The following is a 22,047-nucleotide window of genomic DNA, read 5'->3' as shown; positions in this document are numbered from 1 at the left end:
ATCATTCACTATATCATCAGCCTCAGTCTAGTTAACATTGTTCGCAATCAGCTCAGTGCATTGCTGTGTTTTGCTTTTTAGATTATGAACATAACTAAAAAAATACCTTGTGATTGTCTTTCACTTAGGTAGCTATATCACCCTCAAACTCGGCTTTGCTGGATTTTATTAAGCTCTTAAGTTGTTTGTTTATTTCAGTGGCAAGGACTTTAACATTCTGGGAATTACTCTTCTTACTATTCTTCAAAATTCTTTTCCTTTTATTGTAAAGCTTGTTGATATGATTTCACCATGTGGGTTTGTTTCTGGGGTTTGCCCTGCACTTGTTCGTATGGGTTACATCTACATTTATGCTGCTATTTCATGCTGGTACAGTGTGGTGGAATACATTTCTCTGTATTCAGTGGAGTTAACTGGGTTTAGTTGGGATTTGAAGCTTGTCAATGTATCACGTAGGAGTAGGTAGTTTGGCTTAAAGAAATTTCTAAAGGTACCTTGGGTGGAAGGGATCCCTGGTTTCAGTTTTCTTTTCAAGTAGAATGTTTTATGGTCAGACCTAGCAAATGATGAAGAATTGCAAGGGATGGTGCAAGATACTCCCATATTATAAAGGACAAGATCCAAGATGTTATTCCCCCTAGAGGATACCCTGACTAATTGTGCCAGGGCATTTATATTGACAAAGTCCGGGAAACTCTGTGCTTGTGCAATAGTGGTGGTATAGGTTTAACAGCATATAGCTGGATAGTTTCAGATCAATTAGGAAAATGGTATTCTGTTTCATATTGAGTGATTCTAGTTCCTGTAGCTATGCATGGTGGCTTTCTTTCATCTTAGGGTGAGTTAATATATGGTACGGAAACTTTCTAATGATCATTTGGACATGAAGACCCTTTAGTGCAACTTTTATTCCCCTCCTGTGCAGCAGCTGGTCTAAACTCATGAAAGGCATTATAACCCTGCACAGCTGGAGTGCTCTACTTTATTTTAAACTATGTCTCAGTCACTATGTAGGCTTTAATGTCTTCCAGGGCGACAAGGACTTGTAGGGGTGGAGTTTCTTGTTCAGGCTCCTAGAATAAGTCCACAACTTCATTCAAATGTTTGAGTGAAAGGAATGATTCAGGTAGTTAAGAACATTCTAAAGAAGAGTGAAAGCAGAGTATTTATCTCTTTCTGAATACAGAAATACACCAAGATATTTCACAGCACAACTTGTCATGAGCAGAAAACTGACTTCTGAAATTCCCACAACCTTTCCATTATTAGTCTCTGACAAGATAAAGTCGATATGCTTTCAGTGGCAGTGCAAATAATTGACGGGTGTGCAAGATCAACAATCTCCAGGGTTGGGGATATGCCCTTTCCCAAGAACTGTGCAATCTCAGAGTTTGTATATAATTAGAAGAGAGTGTGGGAGTAGCCCCCCCTAATGAAGGATGCGTGGGGGGTTGCCCCTAAGAAAATAAGATGCTTTGTGTTTTTTTTTAACTATTAATTTGCACACTGAGAGGATTTTCCTGTCGATTCTTGCATTGTTGACCTTTTGTAGCCAATGTTATTAGTGTCTACATTTGAGGGTTTTGATCTCAGTCACTACACATGCACACACACACACACACACACACACACACACATTGTTGACCCATGTCTAACTGACATAATTTCATTGAAACCTGACCTTTAGAATGCAAGAAATGGGCTTTAACACAGATTCCACGTGGAAGCATGTTCTTCACAAAACTACTCCATCTCAATAATGGGCTTTAACATGGGCCAGCATCAGTCAGACAGGCAGACAACTACTCCACTCCTCTATTGCCAACTTTTGCTGGTTAGGTTTTGATGAAATGTCTATGAGCAGTGGTTTGTTAAACCACAGTTTGAAAATGTACCTCGTATCATTGGATTGTCACAACTTAAGTGTATAACTAATCATATAGTCAGATAATATCATTATACATGTAGGAATTAGATAAAGAATGGAAAGGAGAGAGAATACCAACAAACTGCATGCATTCAAATAATCTTCTCTATCAATGTTTACATTTTTAGCTATTTTCTTTTTTGTGGTAAGTGGGCTGGTTCCCAGACCCCTTCCATCTACAATTCTCATAATGGAGAATATACAGAATTAAATGCTGAAGCACTTTCAGGAGGACAGAGAGTGCATCAGCAAACTACATGAACCAGAACACAAACAAGCTGCTCTATCAGTTGTAAACTTTTTGAAAGTATAGGCCCTGTGGTCAGATTTAGGAGCACAATACTAATGAAGTGAGTACTTCAACTATGACTTGAACTGGGCACCTTAAGTTTACCTGTGAGCATGCTACTAAAGTAATTGAGAACAGGCCAAAGTTCTGAAGCTTATTTTCTCCCTCATACATATGTGATTTATATATGAATAGAGGAAGTGCAACTATACATTTATACTTACATTTTTCTTTTTACTTTATTCTATACAAAGTAGTCTGTGTCAGTGGCTTAACAGGTAGCACACTCTCCTTTGATGCAAAAGGCTGTGGGTTCTACTCCCACATCTGATAGATTGATTGCTGACTCTACAGTGTGCGCATTCCTGAAGGTGCAATCCTTCAGATGAGATGTTAAACTAAGGCCCTATCTGCTTGAGTTGGTTGTTACTCGTGTGGATATAAAAGATCCCACGGCACCTACTTAGAAGAAAAGAGGAGGTTCACCAATAACCTGGCCAAATTTCCCCCATAAATAGCACCATGGGTCTACCCTACTAAAAGCCTAATGGGACTAACCTGATCAACAAAGAATAAATTAAAAAAAAAAATTTTAAACAAAGTATATGGGCTGATCCTCAGGCACTCTTTTAACCACAGCTAAGGCTGACAATGGAGAATAAATGGAACTGAATGCTGAAACTAAACACCTTCCTCCCCAATAAAATGCACAAGTATGTGTGTGTATGTGTGACTCTAATGAGGTTAATTGAAACTACAGTAAATCGATGGCCTAAATATAGACAAAAAATCAACTGTTCAGTGTGCATGCTCTGAGACATAACCTCAGAGCATGCAAATTAAAAGCAATATTGCCCCACCCCCACCCCCTGGTAGTTAAATATAACAACTCCAGTATCACACAATATCAAGGAAAAGGCATATTTCCCAACCCCAGTATTATGTCGGTCTCTCAAAGTTGATCAGCTTTCCTATCAACCAAATATAACATGAAGGAAACAACCCATTGACTAATTTTAGGCTTACTATATATATATATAATGTATATATTTGTGTGTGTATACGTGTGTGTGTGTGTGTGTGTGTGTGTGTGTGTGTGTGTGTGTATATATATATATATATATATATATATATATATACACACACACATACATATAATAAATATATGTAGTTAGCTATATATATTTATATATTTCTCTCCCTCTCTTTATATATATATATATATATATATATATATATATATATATATATATATATATATATATATATGTTTTTTGCGTACACTCCTTTTACCTGCGGGTAGCGTTTGCTACTGCAACCCTCCTGCTAGGGAACCCCCCCAGCGTCTGTGTCCTGCTGTCTATCTGAAGACCTGAGATATGCTTGTCCTCAGAAAACTTCTGGTACCTCCTCCCAGTGCAGGATTTGAGCCTTGCCCTCCATAAACTGAACTGCCTCGTGAATCAGGAATACTTATTTGGAAGTATGTGGACATTACATCTTACATCCTAACTGAATAATATCCTGTATCTGTGTTGTGTAAGCGAACGCTCCCTGCCAGGACAACCAGCAGCTATAGCCATCTGTACTATATCCCCTATACTCCCTAAACTAGCCTCCCTGCTGTTATACACCCTCCTCCCTGTGTCTACTTCTTGCTACTTTTCTTCTCTACTTTCCAATTTCCCTCTCTCCTACTTGTTTCTACTCTTGAAAGAGCTTTGTCTAACAGTACCTAGAGTTTCCACTTGAGGGCAGTCTTACCCATAAACATCCCATTACTTACCACCATTCTAACCTGGCATATTACAATTGAGTCTACATCTTTTGCTTCAGACTCACACATTACAGGTCCCTTTGCCACTATATTATACCCTCTTTCAACCTTCTACTCACTTACTTCATAGGCCCTCTAAGCCTAGATACCTTACTTGCCCTCACCTCTCTACCTCTCAGATTTTTTTTCCTCCATACTGGTCTACTTGTGGTCCACCTGCCATGACCTTTACTCCTTTCTTGCTGTCCACTCCCTTACAGCCCCTTCTCCCTTGTAACTCTGGCTGGCACCCTCCCTCCCCCACCTATTACCCATAAGCACTCACCTGCCTACCTCCTCCCTATTTCTCCTTTTACCACTGCCCCATAACTTATAAATACACCACACCTCTCAGGACGCCATCTTTTTTGCGTAGACTCCTTTTACCTGCGGGTAGCGTTTGCTGTACGTTGTCAATTATTACAATCTGCCATTGTCTACTGTCTCTGCTTACATCTTAAACAATCTAGAGGATTATACCATGTTGTAATTTTTGATTGTTAGCGTTTTTGCCTGCTGAATATGTACTTGAACTAGATGTATACTTCTATATTGTTGTGCTGAAAGACAAACAGTAGTAGTTTCTGAGGGACACTGTGGATCCATTGCGTGTACTACTTACATAGTGGGAAACCACGGCTTGCGCCTTCCGACCTCTGTCCCAACTTTTCTCATTTATGTGATTTTGAAGCAAATGTGCATCTGCATTCATTTTCTTCTTATTGTGCACTGCTTGAGCCTAAATGTTGTTGCTACCACCCTTATTCTTCTCACACTACTGATACTATCAGCCTCATCTCCGTCGCTGGCTGTGTGCATTCTTTTGAATGCTGAAGGAATTCTGCTTACACTTCCACTTGCATTTACATTCTCAATATCCTACACTTAGATTTAGATGCTGTGGCTCCTTCCAGAGCTTCTACCCTTAATCCCCTATTTAACCGTCCATTCCTAGCTCGGTTGTTAGCGCTCGTTCTTCGGAATGTGGAAAGAACATATACAACTGTGTTTCTTTCCTGCTTCATTTTATTTTGTGCCAACTTTTCAGAACCCAACTTAACTTTTGCAAAACCCCACTCTACTGCCCATTCCTAGCTCAGTTGTTTGCGCACGTTCCTCGGAACGCTGACAGAACCTACACAACTGCTTCTATTACCTCCTACACTTTACTTCGTGGCAACTGTTACAAAACCCCACTTAACCTTGCAAAGCCCTACTTAACTGCGCCTTCCTAGCTCAGTTTTTTGTATGCGTTACTGGAACGCTGAAAGAACATGTTAAACTGTTTTTCTTACCTGTTACACTTTATTTTGTGGCAACGCTTTTAAAACCGAACTCTGCTGTTGGTTTGAACGCATTCCTTGGAACGCTGAACCCTGTTGTTTGTTATCACATGTTCAATTGAACGCTGAAGGAACTAAAATCCTCATCCTACTCTCTTCTGTTGTGAAGGCGACAATTGTTGCATGCTCGCACGTGTTCCACTGAATGCTGAGGGAACTACAAACCCCATTCAACACCTCAATAATACTGCCTCTTGTATAGGCGAACTCTGATGTTCGCGTGTGCACCTTGAATGCTAAAGTTACTACCTACCACTGTTTGCAACTTTATTTTTGTATCCTTTTTAAATCGGAACTCTACACAAGGGTGAATGAGTTATAACTACTGTTAGCTCCTCATTACAGAAGAGCTATTGAACATATCTACCTAGTTGTCCTACTTTTCTTTTTCTCTCTTTGTTTAAGACTTTGTGTGAACTAATACATAGAGCCTAGACTATCACAAATTAGCAATACAAGCTGTGGCTTACAAGCATGTGGTTTATAATCAATAGCATAATGTGTTGCTAATTAGAATTGCAAGCAATGGCTTCAGATATGATGTTTTTTCTTGCATAATTTGTACATATTGCCCAGGTAAAGGACCTTGTATCTTTTAAATGTACTTTTATTGTCTATATGCTTTGAATGTATTAGAATATGTTTATTTGTACTGCTGCCTAACTGACTCTCTTATCCTGTGGTTAGAGTAATAATGTCTACCAGTCTGGTAGATGCTCTGCATGTTCTGTTTAACTCCACAAATGGTGTTTAACTGCTACTTGCCTATATTAATGCATAGTCTATATTGCTCTGTGTCCTTAATACTTTCTCTCTATTTCCCTTTAAGCCTGCAACCCTCCTGCTAGGGAACCCCCCCAGCGTCTGTGTCCTGCTGTCTATCTGAAGACCTGAGATATCCTTGTCTTCAGAAAACTTCTGGTACCTCCTCCCAGTGCAGGATTTAAGCCTTGCCCTCCATAAACTGAACTGCCTCGTGAATCAGGAATACTTATTTGGAAGTATGTGTACATTACATCTTACATCCTAACTGAATAATATCCTGTATCTGTGTTGTGTGCGACCGCTCCCTGCCAGGACAACCAGCAGCTATAGCTATCTGTACTATATCCCCTATACTCCCTAAACTAGCCTCCCTGCTGTTATACACCCTCCTCCCTGTGTCTACTTCTTGCTACTTTTCTTCTCTACTTTCCAATTTCCCTCTCTCCTACTTGTTTCTACTCTTGAAAGAGCTTTGTCTAACAGTACCTAGAGTGTCCACTTGAGGGCAGTCTTACCCTTAAACATCCCATTACTTACCACCATTCTAACCTGGCTTATTACAATTGAGTCTACATCTTTTGCTTCAGACTCACACATTACAGGTCCCTTTGCCACTATATTATACCCTCTTTCAGCCTTCTACTCACTTACTTCATAGGCCCCCTAAGCCTAGATACCTTACTTGCCCTCACCTCTCTACCTCTCACATTGTTTTTTCCTCCATACTGGTCTACTTGTGGTCCACCTGCCACGACCTTTACTCCTTTCTTGCTGTCCACTCCCTTACAGCCCCTTCTCCCTTGTAACTCTGATTGGCACCCTCCCTCCCCCACCTATTACCCATAAGCACTCACCTGCCTACCTCCTCCCTATTTCTCCTTTTACCACTGCCCCATAACTTATAAATACACCACACCTCTCAGGGCGCCATCTTTTTTGCGTAGACTCCTTTTACCTGCGGGTAGCGTTTGCTGTACGTTGTCAATTATTACAATCTGCCATTGTCTACTGTCTCTGCTTACAGCTTAAACAATCTAGAGGATTATACCATGTTGTAATTTTTGATTGTTAGCATTTTTGCCTGCTTAATATGTACTTGAACTAGATGTATACTTCTATATTGTTGTGCTGAAAGACAAACAGTAGTAGTTTCTGAGGGACACTGTGGATCCATTGCATGTACTACTTACATAGTGGGAAACCACGGCTTGCACCTTCCGACCTCTGTCCCAACTTTTCTCATTTATCTGATTTTGAAGCAGATGTGCATCCGCATTCATTTTCTTCTTATTGTGCACTGCTTGAGCACTAAATGTTGTTGCTACCACCCTTATTCTTCTCACACTACTGATACTATCAGCCTCATCTCCGTCGCTGGCTGTGTGCATTCTTTTGAATGCTGAAGGAATTCTGCTTACACTTCCACTTACATTTACATTCTCAATATCCTACACTTAGATTTAGATGCTGTGGCTCCTTCCAGAGCTTCTACCCTTAATCCCCTATTTAACCGTCCATTCCTAGCTCGGTTGTTAGCGCTCGTTCTTCGGAACGTTGAAAGAACATATGCAACTGTGTTTCTTTCCTGCTTCATTTTATTTTGTGCCAACTTTTCAGAACCCAACTTAACTTTTGCAAAACCCCACTCTACTGCCCATTCCTAGCTCAGTTGTTTGCGCACGTTCCTCGGAACGCTGACAGAACCTACACAACTGCTTCTATTACCTCCTACACTTTACTTCGTGGCAACTGTTACAAAACCCCACTTAACCTTGCAAAGCCCTACTTAACTGCGCCTTCCTAGCTCAGTTTTTTGTATGCGTTACTGGAACGCTGAAAGAACATGTTAAACTGTTTTTCTTACCTGTTACACTTTATTTTGTGGCAACGCTTTTAAAACCGAACTCTGCTGTTGGTTTGAACGCATTCCTTGGAACGCTGAACCCTGTTGTTTGTTATCACATGTTCAATTGAACGCTGAAGGAACTAAAATCCTCATCCTACTCTCTTCTGTTGTGAAGGCGACAATTGTTGCATGCTCGCACGTGTTCCACTGAATGCTGAGGGAACTACAAACCCCATTCAACACCTCAATAATACTGCCTCTTGTATAGGCGAACTCTGATGTTCGCGTGTGCACCTTGAATGCTAAAGTTACTACCTACCACTGTTTGCAACTTTATTTTTGTATCCTTTTTAAATCGGAACTCTACACAAGGGTGAATGAGTTATAACTACTGTTAGCTCCTCATTACAGAAGAGCTATTGAACATATCTACCTAGTTGTCCTACTTTTCTTTTTCTCTCTTTGTTTAAGACTTTGTGTGAACTAATACATAGAGCCTAGACTATCACAAATTAGCAATACAAGCTGTGGCTTACAAGCATGTGGTTTATAATCAATAGCATAATGTGTTGCTAATTAGAATTGCAAGCAATGGCTTCAGATATGATGTTTTTTCTTGCATAATTTGTACATATTGCCCAGGTAAAGGACCTTGTATCTTTTAAATGTACTTTTATTGTCTATATGCTTTGAATGTATTAGAATATGTTTATTTGTACTGCTGCCTAACTGACTCTCTTATCCTGTGGTTAGAGTAATAATGTCTACCAGTCTGGTAGATGCTCTGCATGTTCTGTTTAACTCCACAAATGGTGTTTAACTGCTACTTGCCTATATTAATGCATAGTCTATATTGCTCTGTGTCCTTAATACTTTCTCTCTATTTCCCTTTAAGCCTGCAACCCTCCTGCTAGGGAACCCCCCCAGCGTCTGTGTCCTGCTGTCTATCTGAAGACCTGAGATATCCTTGTCTTCAGAAAACTTCTGGTACCTCCTCCCAGTGCAGGATTTAAGCCTTGCCCTCCATAAACTGAACTGCCTCGTGAATCAGGAATACTTATTTGGAAGTATGTGTACATTACATCTTACATCCTAACTGAATAATATCCTGTATCTGTGTTGTGTAAGCGACCGCTCCCTGCCAGGACAACCAGCAGCTATAGCTATCTGTACTATATCCCCTATACTCCCTAAACTAGCCTCCCTGCTGTTATACACCCTCCTCCCTGTGTCTACTTCTTGCTACTTTTCTTCTCTACTTTCCAATTTCCCTCTCTCCTACTTGTTTCTACTCTTGAAAGAGCTTTGTCTAACAGTACCTAGAGTGTCCACTTGAGGGCAGTCTTACCCTTAAACATCCCATTACTTACCACCATTCTAACCTGGCTTATTACAATTGAGTCTACATCTTTTGCTTCAGACTCACACATTACAGGTCCCTTTGCCACTATATTATACCCTCTTTCAGCCTTCTACTCACTTACTTCATAGGCCCTCTAAGCCTAGATACCTTACTTGCCCTCACCTCTCTACCTCTCACATTGTTTTTTCCTCCATACTGGTCTACTTGTGGTCCACCTGCCACGACCTTTACTCCTTTCTTGCTGTCCACTCCCTTATAGCCCCTTCTCCCTTGTAACTCTGATTGGCACCCTCCCTCCCCCACCTATTACCCATAAGCACTCACCTGCCTACCTCCTCCCTATGTCTCCTTTTACCACTGCCCCATAACTTATAAATACACCACACCTCTCAGGGCGCCATCTTTTTTGCGTAGACTCCTTTTACCTGCGGGTAGCGTTTGCTGTACGTTGTCAATTATTACAATCTGCCATTGTCTACTGTCTCTGCTTACAGCTTAAACAATCTAGAGGATTATACCATGTTGTAATTTTTGATTGTTAGCATTTTTGCCTGCTTAATATGTACTTGAACTAGATGTATACTTCTATATTGTTGTGCTGAAAGACAAACAGTAGTAGTTTCTGAGGGACACTGTGGATCCATTGCATGTACTACTTACATAGTGGGAAACCACGGCTTGCACCTTCCGACCTCTGTCCCAACTTTTCTCATTTATCTGATTTTGAAGCAGATGTGCATCCGCATTCATTTTCTTCTTATTGTGCACTGCTTGAGCACTAAATGTTGTTGCTACCACCCTTATTCTTCTCACACTACTGATACTATCAGCCTCATCTCCGTCGCTGGCTGTGTGCATTCTTTTGAATGCTGAAGGAATTCTGCTTACACTTCCACTTACATTTACATTCTCAATATCCTACACTTAGATTTAGATGCTGTGGCTCCTTCCAGAGCTTCTACCCTTAATCCCCTATTTAACCGTCCATTCCTAGCTCGGTTGTTAGCGCTCGTTCTTCGGAACGTTGAAAGAACATATGCAACTGTGTTTCTTTCCTGCTTCATTTTATTTTGTGCCAACTTTTCAGAACCCAACTTAACTTTTGCAAAACCCCACTCTACTGCCGATTCCTAGCTCAGTTGTTTGCACGTGTTCCTCGGAACGCTGACAGAACCTACACAACTGCTTCTATTACCTCCTACACTTTACTTCGTGGCAACTGTTACAAAACCCCACTTAACCTTGCAAAGCCCTTCTTAACTGTGCATTCCTAGCTCAGTTTTTTGTATGCGTTACTGGAACGCTGAAAGAACCTGTTAAACTGTTTTTCTTACCTGTTACACTTTATTTTGTGGCAACGCTTTTAAAACCGAACTCTGCTGTTGGTTTGAACGCATTCCTTGGAACGCTGAACCCTGTTGTTTGTTATCGCACGTTCAATTGAACGCTGAAGGAACTAAAATCCTCATCCTACTCTCTTCTGTTGTGAAGGCGACAATTATTGCATGCTCGCATGTGTTCCACTGAACGCTGAGGGAACTACAAACCCCATTCAACACCTCAATAATACTGCCTCTTGTATAGGCGAACTCTGATGTTCGCATGTGCACCTTGAATGCTGAAGTTACTACCTACCACTGTTTGCAACTTTATTTTTGTATCCTTTTTAAATCGGAACTCTACACAAGGGTGAATGATTTATAACTACTGTTAGCTCCTCATTACAGAAGAGCTATTGAACTTATCTACCTAGTTGTCCTACTTTTCTTTTTCTCTCTTTGTTTAAGACTTTGTGTGAACTAATACATAGAACCTAGACTATCACAAATTAGCAATACAAGCTGTGGCTTACAAGCATGTGGTTTATAATCAATAGCATAATGTGTCGCTAATTAGCATTGCAAGCAATGGCTTCAGATATGATGTTTTTTCTTGCATAATTTGTACATATTGCCCAGGTAAAGGACCGTGTATCTTTTAAATGTACTTTTATTGTCTATATGCTTTGAATGTATTAGAATATCTTTATTTGTACTGCTGCCTAACTGACTCTCTTACCCTGTGGTTAGAGTAATAATGTCTACCAGTCTGGTAGATGCTCTGCATGTTCTGTTTAACTCCACAAATGATGTTTAACTGCTACTTGCCTATATTAATGCATGGTCTATATTGCTCTGTGTCCTTAATACTTTCTCTCTATTTCCCTTTAAGCCTGCAACCCTCCTGCTAGGGAATTCCCCCAGCGTCTGTGTCCTGCTGTCTATCTGAATACCTGAGATATCCTTGTCTTCAGAAAACTTCTGGTACCTCCTCCCAGTGCAGGATTTGAGCCTTGCCCTCCATAAACTGAACTGCCTCGTGAATCAGGAATACTTATTTGGAAGTATGCGTACATTACATCTTACATCCTAACTGAATAATATCCTGTATCTGTGTTGTGTAAGCGAACGCTCCCTGCCAGGACAACCAGCAGCTATAGCCATCTATACTATATCCCCTATACTCCCTAAACTAGCCTCCCTGCTGTTATACACCCTCCTCCCTGTGTCTACTTCTTGCTACTTTTCTTCTCTACTTTCCAATTTCCCTCTCTCCTACTTGTTTCTACTCTTGAAAGAGCTTTGTCTAACAGTACCTAAAGTGTCCACTTGAGGGCAGTCTTACCCTTAAACATCCCATTACTTACCACCATTCTAACCTGGCTTATTACAATTGAGTCTACATCTTTTGCTTTAGACTCGCACATTACAGGTCCCTTTGCCACTATATTATACCCTCTTTCAGCCTTCTACTCACTTCATAGGCTCTCTAAGCCTAGATACCTTCTTGCCCTCACCTCTCTACCTTAAAGATTGTTTTTTCCTCCATACTGGTCTACTTGCTCTACCCCGCTCCATTCGCCCTGCGGGCTCACTCCACTCCCCTACCCTACCCTACCCCCAATTCCCTCTCACCCACCACCAGGGGTCCTACACTTATACTTCACTAACCACTCCCCTCTCATTTCTCAACCAATCATAAACCGGGCTACTCCCCTATCTCTATCTCTACTAATACTACAAACTACTCTCTTGTAACTACTCTTTATCCTACTTAACACGTCTACTTCACTAACTTTTTCCCTATTTTACCTACTATCTAACTCCATACAAATTTCTCACTTTCATATCTTAAACACTGCTCTGTCTCTTGGAACACTCTCTCCCACTCCTACTTTTTTACATCAACTACTAATACAAACTACTCCCTACTAAATGCTATTTGTTACTATGGCCCCAATAAATAAAACTCTGTTCACAACCTACTACTCTTAACTACCACAATAGCCAGTCTTACCATACCTTATTCACTCACCTAGTATGAAGATCATACTCTACCTGCACATAACCATTTCATCACACAAACTTTACCATCCTCTTTCACATGCTTCCTTAACCACAGTAACATAACAAGTACCTCCAACTATATACTACCAAAATATCATAGAGCAACCCACATTATCTACTTTCATACCAGAAAAACTTTGATTAATCTCTATAAACTCCCAAAAGCTTTATACTGCCCCCAGCAGCACCCCTTACTAGATGGTGATATTCATCCTAACCCTGGCCCCAACACTGACCACACCAATAGCCTTGACAAATTAACAGTGCCAATGGTTTCTACAATAACAAAACCATCTAGTTCCCTCTTGATAGCTCACCTTAACATTAGAAGTATCAACAATAAAATTTCCCACCTACATGCTCTCCTTGAAATCCACAAATTTGACATTCTATGTTTCACAGAAACTTGGCTAAAACCATCCACTCTAGACCAGGAAATTATCCCTCCTGGCTACAACATCCTTAGAAGTGACCGTAAAAATTAAAAAAGGTGGAGGTATAGCCATTCTCTATAAATCTAATCTCCAAATTTCACCCTTTAACATACCTCAATTATTAGATACCAAATCTGAACATCTATTTATCAAACTCCTAATTAATAACTCCAAATCTATTTATCTAATTTGTATGTATCTCCCCCCAGGTAATAATACCAATACTCTAGAAAACCTACTTAGTAACCTCTCCACCCAACTACCCCAAGAGACAATAGTACTAGGTGATTTTACCATCAACTGGTCCACTTGCAGTTCTTCTAACCCTACTAATCACATAAACCTCTTCGGATTCACACAGTTAATAACAACTCCAACTAGAATCCATAAACCTAGCAGTAAAGAAACCACTCTAGACTGGATCCTTATTAATAGCCACCATGAAACTTACACTCCAGGAACCCTTCCTGATGATATCAGTGACCATATGCTTACCTATATCATTAGACAAAAAATCCGCATTCCAAATACTCACAATATCAAAACCTCCCGCTTAAAAAAATTCTTCAATCCAGACAGCTTCCAAAATGAATTACAAGCATGTGACTGGTCACCACTAACCCATCTTGAACTCGATGAGGCTGTCACCTACTTTAATACTAACTTTCTTAAAATCCTTGACTACCATGCACCATATCGCTCCACTAGAATAAGAACCAAACCTGCACCATGGCTCACAAAACAAACTAGGCAAAAGATACTCCTCAAAAATAAAATCTGGGCTAAATGGAGAGCTACCAAATGTCCATCAGATCACCTCCTCTTTAAACAGCTAAGAAATGCCATCAAAAAGGATATTCTTAGAGACAAAAAAGACTACTACCTTCACCTACAACAAACCAGTCATCAAACACCTCAAAAATTTTGGTCAAGAATAAACAAACTTCTTCAGCCAGGTCACCTACTACTCCAGACCCAGCTGGTTTCAACAATGAAAACTCCAACCAAATCCATGATGCCTTTAATTGCTACTTCACAGAAGCCATTCAAACCCTAGCCAATTCTTTACCACCCTTCACTTCTTCCCCACTAAAGAACTCCATAACCTCATCTCCTACCTTTCAAATCCAACCTGTACCTACATCTCTCATCTGTAAGCTACTTCAAAAATTGAAACCTTGCACACCTTCTGCTGACCATCTCCCATTTGAATACCTCCAAATTGCTGCAAAAGCCATAGATTTCCCCCTCTCTATCCTTATTAACAGAACTATCTCAGAAGGCAAAATCCCTACTTTATGGAAAGTATCCCACATCATCCCTCTACATAAAGGTGGACCTTCTAAAGAGCTTTCTAACTTTTGCCCCATTGCTTTACTCTCCCCATTAGCTCAGATAATGGAAAAATGTATTCACAAACAACTACTTAACCACTTACTACAAAATAATCTACTAGCAAACTGCCAACATGGCTTTAGACCATTCCATAGCACATCGACTGCACTCTTATCCTTTACCGACTCTATAAACAAAAACCGGAACAACAACTCTTTTTCCTCTGCACTATTTATTGACCTGTCAAAAGCCTTTGATATGGTTAACCATAACTTACTTCTAGAGAAACTAAAGGCCCATTCTCTTGATCCTCAAGCTATACAATGGTTCAGGTCTTATCTTGAAAATAGACAGCAAGCAGTGCTTTGGCATAACAATCTGTCTTCACTACTCCCAGTAAATATTGGAGTACCCCAAGGCTCCATCTTAGGTCCCCTACTCTTTTCCTTATTTATCAACAATCTACACATGAATATACCTCAAGCCACCTGCATTCAGTATGCAGACGACTCCACCTTAATCTGTGCAGCCAAGAATATAGCCTCTCTCCACTCCCTCACCCAAACCGTTTTCCATAATGTTGAAAACTGGTTTATGCAACACTGCCTCCTCCTCAACCCCAAAAAACTAAACTACTCATTTTTACTCCAACTCATAAATTACCTAGTCCATTCTTCTCTATAACCTCCAACAATGGCACCAACATAACCCCAGATACCACAACCTGCGTACTAGGTGCAACAATTGATAATCGACTTAGCTATGATGACCACATCAACTCCACCATAAAGTCTGTTAACAAAAAACTTGGTACCCTCTATAGAATTAAACCCTTCCTTACCCCTTCTGCAAGGAAAACTATTGCCCAGACCCACCTCATTTCTACCCTCTTCTATGCCTCTGTTATATATACCAACCTATCCAAAAATAACCTCTCTAAACTCTCTACCTGTTATAATAGCATAGCCAGATTTGTCACATGCTCCCCCTTCAAAACTCACCACTGCAGAAACCTCAAACAACTCGAATGGCTAGAATTGCAAAACCACATACTCTGTCAACAACTTCTCCTCACTCAAAAGATCCTATACCACCCTAGTAACACCCCTATCCTCACTAATCTAATTTCACCATATAAAAATCTAGCTACACTTTGCTCAGCTAATAAACTTCTAGTTTCCTCTTTTAAATCTAACAACAAAGCTGGTGATTCACTTTTCTCAAACACTGCAGGCAAAAACTGGAATCAGCTTCCCTCTGAACTATCAACCCTTGCTTCAACTTCCCTCTTTAAAAAACATCTTAAAGAGCATCTGAAAACTCATTGGCTTTGTCCATGTATTAACCCAGACTGATATCCTTTTCCCCTTCCTGCTCTATTCCTCTAACCTATGCCTCCTAAACTAATTATTACTCTTTTCTTCTCAACATGACGATCTAATATAACTTTTTTCTTTCTTAACCGAACTGTGCTCATAGCTTCTAGTGTGTTTGATATATTGTTTAGTATAACTTTTACTAAAATTTTTTATAGTCTATAATTTTTAGTGTTCTGTTGAACAATGCTGCCTCTGTATTGTGCTTTTATCATGTCCTTGTATAATTTTATTTTGTCACTGTTTGTGCTTGGAGCTTTTCTCCCTGGGCCTCTACTGAAAATGGACATATATCCAGCTAGACTAGCCCGGTCAACAAATGTAAAAATAAATATATATATATATATATATATATATATATATATATATATTTTTTTTTTTTTTAGAGATACTTTCAGTTGATTGATTGCACATTCAATTGAGTGGCATTGTCTGTGTCACAACTGATCATGTGAGAAGGGGAGACATGAGAGGGGTTGGGAAGGTGGCTTAATGGCTAAGGTGTTTTCCTTACAAACCCAAGGTGCAGGGTTTGAGTCTCACAAAGGATAATTGGCTAGTCTTAAAATGGCTCGCAAGGGCACTTAACTTAGTAATAAACTATGAACCTATGAACTATGAGAAACTGATCTCATGGTATTTATAGAGAGAGAGTGCAGGCCAGTGGTCATGGGTAGTTTGCCCTTTTCCCCACTTGTTGTGCAACCCACCAGTTAGTATATTGTAGGGTTGTAGGAAGGTGCAGAGGGGCCTGTTCACCCTGCAAAAAATGTGAATAAAAATAAATGTAAATAAAGGGTATAGTGCTACATTACTGCAAAACAATATGATAAAGGCATTTTTCTTTCCTGTACTCTTTTGCAATCTCATTGTATACTTACAGATGCAGGGGTGTGAGCTTGATTTTAAGTAAAAGTATTCTATTATTGTATTATAATGTGTTTTCAATTGATTGGGACACCTGAAACAGCTCCCAAACCTATAGTAACTTTAACTTAAAAAGCTAAACAAAATAATCTAAAGCTTTGACCATTTTCCTATTAATTTCAATGTAAATAGTAACTTTTACACTATGCAGACACAATATTCAGAATGCCTAAAACAACACTGCCCACTTATATTAACCCTCCTCGAATGACTATTTAAAAATTATTTCAGTAAAGAAAATTAAAAAAAAATAAATGAAACTAAAATAAAACAGTAACCACAAATATCTAGTCAGAAAACATTATTGGCAAGAGGAATCCAGTTCTGTCTAAACTACCTAAAAATTAAACTTAATAAAACATACCTAAACTATAAAATTAAGACATTTTAATGTAACCCTCGCTAAGCTACTAAAATATGTCAAAAATATGATATGTCATTGAAAAACAATTATAATTTACTTCAGCACCAAAGTTTAAAGCCATTTAGAAACAGCATTTATAAAAACCTTTGCAAATGACTTCCTACAAGAGTATATTCATCAGGAAAGCAGAGTTCCTGTGTACCCTGTAAGAATGTACTCATCTTCACAGGAGACATTCCTGTACTCCTAAAATGAGTTTACTTATCAGTGATTTAAAGTCTAATTTCTGAAGTCCTGGTAAAGGTACATACATAAAAGTTAGGCATCAACGTGGCATCTGTAAGCTGATATGATTTATTAAGCATGATGTGAAGATTGGGTGAAGACAGGAGAAGGCTGCCAGCCTAGCCAGATAGAATTTTGGAGATAATTTTGTCATCTGTAAATATTAATGTAAACTACAGGCTTGTGTCTTAAATAGTAAAAATAGTCTCACATGTGGAACTGAAAAAAATGTAACAGTGCACTCTACTGACCAAGTAAAGCATGTTGTGACCCTCTGATGTTATAACTCGGAGCCAGAAAGTCTAGAGTGAGGCATCCTGTATGTTGTTTTAAGGCCAGAGTTAATGGCCAGAATTTGCATGCATAAATGTCTTTTATTACTCTGGTTTCTGTCCAGAGGTGAAGAATGTAAATGTAGTTTCTGTTAGCCTGGGAGCCCAGGGAAGCGTAAATTATGATATAATGTAACCCAGAGAAGTACGAAGAATGATGTAATGTGAACCAGGAATGTGATTTTAAAAACAGAGAGAATCAGAGAGCATTAAGCATTTTTGTCTTGACCATCCAACTCATCAGCACTGTCTTGCTCTATATGTAAATTTATCTTAGACTTGTGTTTTCTCTTAGAAATAGCTAGAAACTAGAAAGATCAGACTAAGTGTTTTTCTGTGATGTCAGAACTGTACTACTGAATTATTTTAAGTATTTATTTGTGATCTCTTGACTAGCACTGTGTAGTAAAAAGTATTGTGTTGTGTTTTGACTATTTGTTATTACATATTTTTAAATCCTTTCAACTGTGGCTGTTTTGGTAGAGATAATTTAAGCTCTTTAGAGTACTTGCATGCCTTTCCTAAAATTGTACAAGGCCACTACAATAGCTTTAGCCCTGGGCTATACTACCAATTGGATAATAATATTGCACAGTAATAATTGGACACCCTTTTAGGACCTTTTGAGTTGCTGATAAATATTAGTGGATAGTGACAGCTGGTACTACCGTATAGTCTGAGAAAAGGGGGCACAGCTGGAGAACCTGTGCCAGCCTTCCCCAGGAGTGTCTGTGTAGTATACAAAGTTTGTGTGTGTGTGTGTGTGTGTGTGTGTGTGTGTGTGTGTGTGTGTGTGTGTGTGTGTGTGTATGTGTGTGTGTCAGCTACTTGGGCAGGACATGAAGAATTGCTTGGACAGAGAGGGTGCTTGAGGTTTTAGCTTGCCCACTAGGCTGAGATCTGGACCCTATAGCTGTGCCAGTGGAGAGTCTTATTGGGGACATGGAGAGGAATGGAGCGACCAGCCATGGACTGACTGTGATCTCTGTGTGCTCTTAAGGGAAATTGCACTTTACTGTGTGTATTTGTTATCCTTTCCTCCTATAGGACAAGCCCCTCACTGGTGTTAGTGGTGAGGATTGAGGCTCCTTGATTGCTGGGCCAGGGTATGGGCATCACACATGACATTGAAATGGTCAGCATGGGATGTGCAGAGCTGGAGTTATGGAGTATTTATAAAAAGTTTTGAAACAATAGGACATATTTCCATGTTTAATAAAAACATAGGGTGAGAGGCTGTCATGCTGGGGTTGAGCATTCAAGTAATGTGTGTTAGTAAAAAAAAACATTAAAACATGGTTGGTAATGTAAAGACATTCTGAGATATAAATGCTATTTTGGTAAAGCAGTTATGACTATTACCTATATTTTCATAACTGCATTAATTTTATAAAAGCTGTGTGGACATTTTATCAACATTAAGGCACCCAAAGATGCCACTGATAATTGCCAGCTAATATAAATGGTTTCATAGATAAATACTGTGTTAAAATATTATTATATGCATAATTTGTGCAGATTCAGCGATACTAAAAATGGCAGTATGCTACAGTATGCTATGCCCTCATGGCATACATCATTGGAAAGCTCTTGAACAGGAGAACAATTCCCTCACTGATGTCATGGCTCTATCTTACATACTTACAGAGATATAACCCTTTGTTTGACCATAACAGCTGTATTTTGGGCAAACAAAACATTGTTTTTCAAAAATCTGCAGTATACAATTGTGGGCCTCATGAAAGGGGAGGGTAAAAAAGCATACAGAGACAAGTTCTATTCATTGATTGACTAGTGTGTTGAATTCAGTAAAACAAAATTGATCATTATAGACTTCAGGAAAAGGTCAGGAACACACTTACCACTCATGATAAATGGTGAGGAGGTAGAAAGATCCAAATCTACAAAGTTTTTAGGGGTACACATTTCAGAGGATCTCTCTCGGACTGTGAACACTAAACAGTTGGTTAAAAAAAGCACAACAACGTCTCCACTTTCTCAGAAGGCACACAAAAGCAAAGCTCCCACCTACTGTTTTCACCACATTCTACAGAGGAGCAGTTAAGAACATTCTCACCAGTAGCTTCACAGCTTGGTTTGGGAACAGTACAATAGCAGAAAGAAAGACACTACAGAGAGTGGTGTAAGTTGCCAAAAAAATCATGGGCACAAACTTACCATCAATCCAAGATCTCTTCACAGCAAGAAGCATTAAATGTACATCCAAAGTAATTTGTGACCCCTCTCACCCTGCACAAGGCTGGTTTACACAACTGTCTTGAGGCAAGAGATATCAGAATATCTGCTGCTGGACCACCAAATACTTAAACAGCTTCTACCCAACAGTGTTGAGACTTATAAACTCTGATACCAGCCACCAATTATTTAGTCAGCAATCATTCACAATATGTTGCTCAGCTGAAAAGTGTGCAATATCTTTTTTATTCTTTGATGTAGCAATACAGTTTCTTATTCATGTGCAATTGCCTGCTGTTTGTCTGATGCAGGTGAACAGAGGAGGACAATCTTAACATGCGCAGTCCTACACTGTCATGCTGTTATGTACAGTATTCTTCTTATGACTGTCTGGGGGGGGCAAGTGTTTTTTTGCTTTTATTATTAATCTATTTATCTTTCTGCAGGTCTTGTATTGAATATTTTTTTTAAATTGAAACGTTATAATGTTGTTGTTATTCTTGCTTCCTATGTACTGTCTGGTGAGTTTCTTCTCAGAATTTCATTTAGGCTGCACTTATGTAGTCCTAAACGATAATAAAGTTTATTTTGACTTTGACTAAAATTAGCATCTATAGACAGACCTTTGAAACTAACACCGATGTGTATTGCCCATTCTCTATCAAAGAGCTATCATATTTTAAATGTTTTGTAACTCACATCACCCTGTATCAGATTTAATAAATCGAATGATGTGTGTTTTCAGTAAAAGATTTTGGAGAAAAGCTCTGAGGAATCAAGTGGCTTCCTGGCTTAGAACAGGAGAAAGTAACTTAAAGCCCTATTCAAAAGCAACTAGGACAAGATTGCTTTGAAACACTTTGCAACTAATGTTTGATGACAGTTTTTCTTTTGAATTATCACAAATGTATTTCAATCATTGTTTTGGAGCTTTTCTCCCTGGGCCTCTGTTGAAAATGGGCATTTCACTTCCCAGACAAACTTTCCCAGTAAACAAAAGCAAATAAATAAACTAAATAAATAAATTAACATAGCCCATTGAACTTAATGAGAAACATCATGCTAAAATTTAAAAAGCAGATAATGAACAAATGAAATAGATGGGTGTCTGTTTTGTCTTAAAGGTGAAATGTCATGTACTAATGAATTAGGGAATTCAGTTATGAGCTTATTGCAAGTCATCATGAAGCCTTTTCCTTCAGTATACAGTGGAAGATATGTTTTGTGTGTCACAGCAGACTCTTGACGATTCCATATTTATGTGCAGCATACAGATGAGTGAGTCTGAAGCATTTCTCCTTTAACAATACCTTTTCACATTCATCTCTGATAGTAGAGCCCCCCCCCCTTTTTGTGCCTAAGCCTATTAAGCTGCTCCAGGGTTTGGCATGCAATAGATGTCATCAAGAGTGTGTCGCTCACTTCTGCAAGTGACATAGCCTAGTGAAACAGGAATAAAATCCTAACTATGACTGATATGCTGGCAGAAAAGGATGGTTACTACCTATTCAGTGAGGCAGGGTGGTGGTCCTGCGCAACTATATCTGCCAACCTGGAATTGCACAACAATGGTAGCACATAGCACTGAAAGCAGCAGTCAGCTGGGAAGGGCATGCACTGTGGCTGCCCTTGCCAGTAACAGTATTTGCTTTGTTTCCCATGAGAAGGAGTGCACCTGCACACCATGAGGGAGCATAGGCAAACCCCTGTGGTGACACAGGTGTGCACGTCACTAACCAGGCAGTGGGGCTAAGGCTAAAAATACAAACAAAAAATGCTCTCCTAGCCAGAATGCCAGCAGGAACACAAAGAACTTCCAGTGTCTGCCCAGATGATACCCCTCCCCTGCACAAGAATCCTCTGCAGATCTCATGTGGTTGAGGGTCGCTTCCACCAAGGATTCTGGGATGGTGTGCAATTTTTGGAGGCTCAATGGTAAAGCAGACAGTGGAGTCAAACAAATACAGAAAAAAAGTCTGCAAATGATATAAATCCTCAAGACTGTCCTGTCCCCCCACCCTCAAAGCCAGTTTCCACAGAGGATTCCACCATAGGATCAAGCA

At 39.5% G+C, this 22,047-nt stretch overlaps 1 protein-coding gene across 1 annotated transcript in view; it reads right to left on the bottom strand.

Moving 5' to 3' along the window:
* LOC122792803 (rod cGMP-specific 3',5'-cyclic phosphodiesterase subunit beta-like) overlaps positions 1–22,047 on the bottom strand; it is an 897,069-nt gene that overhangs the window by 633,172 nt on the left and 241,850 nt on the right. The gene's annotated exons all lie outside the window — the stretch shown is intronic.

This window comes from Protopterus annectens, chromosome 2.part0 (genome assembly GCF_019279795.1).
Source record: "Protopterus annectens isolate FY-2018-M chromosome 2.part0, PAN1.0, whole genome shotgun sequence".
NCBI classification, from domain to species: Eukaryota; Metazoa; Chordata; order Ceratodontiformes; family Protopteridae; genus Protopterus; species Protopterus annectens.
Note: the sequence above shows the minus strand (reverse complement) of the source record. Positions and strands in the feature narration are given on the sequence as shown.